General features: G+C 46.2%; 1 non-coding gene across 1 annotated transcript; it reads right to left on the bottom strand.

Annotated features, from left to right (window-relative positions):
- Positions 1–278: 278 nt before the first annotated feature.
- Positions 279–385, bottom strand: LOC141709877 (small nucleolar RNA R71). Its single transcript, XR_012570431.1, has one exon. It is a non-coding gene; the product is annotated as a small nucleolar RNA R71 (small nucleolar RNA).
- Between the last annotated feature and the right edge of the window lie 346 nt (positions 386–731).

The raw sequence follows: 731 nt of genomic DNA, 5'->3' as shown, positions 1-731 counted from the left end.
ATCAAGCCGGGCACTATTCAGATGGTGCAGAATTCTCTTTCTTTTGGAGGAGCGGCAACTGAAGAGCCCAACATGCACATAAGGAATTTTGTCGAGATCTGCAGCACTTTTAAGTATAATGGCATGACTGATGAGGCTATCAAGTTGAGGCTTTTCCCATTCTCACTGAGGGATAAAGCTAAAGACTGGTTACATTCTGAACCAGCTGGGTCAATCACTACGTGGCAAGATCTTGCGCAAAAGTTTCTGGTGAAGTTTTATCCAATGGCAAAGACTGCTGCATGAGGAGTGCTCTTACTCAGTTTGCGCAGCAACCTACAGAATCTATGTGCGAGGCTTGGGAACGCTACAAGGAAATGTTGAGAAAATGTCCACATCATGGAATGCCGGATTGGATGGTAATCACTGGTTTTTATAATGGTTTGGGGGCCCAATCTCGGCCCATGCTCGATGCAGCAGCTGGAGGCGCCTTATGGGCTAAAAGCTATACTGAGGCGTATAATCTTATCGAGACAATGGCTGCAAATGAGCATCAAAACCCAACTCAGAGGATGACGTCAGGCAAGGTAGCAGGTATTCTGGAAGTTGATGCAGCCACCGCTATTGCAGCCCAGCTCCAAGCGCTATCAATGAAGGTTGATTCTTTGGCTACGTATGGAGTTAATCAAATAGCTATGGTTTGTGAGCTTTGTGCAGGTTCTCATGCTACGGATCAGTGTTCTCTTGTCAAC

This window comes from Apium graveolens, chromosome 2 (assembly GCF_009905375.1).
Source record: "Apium graveolens cultivar Ventura chromosome 2, ASM990537v1, whole genome shotgun sequence".
NCBI lineage: Eukaryota > Viridiplantae > Streptophyta > Magnoliopsida > Apiales > Apiaceae > Apium > Apium graveolens.
The sequence above is the reverse complement of the archived record's forward strand: the minus strand, read 5'-3'. Positions and strand labels throughout refer to the sequence as shown.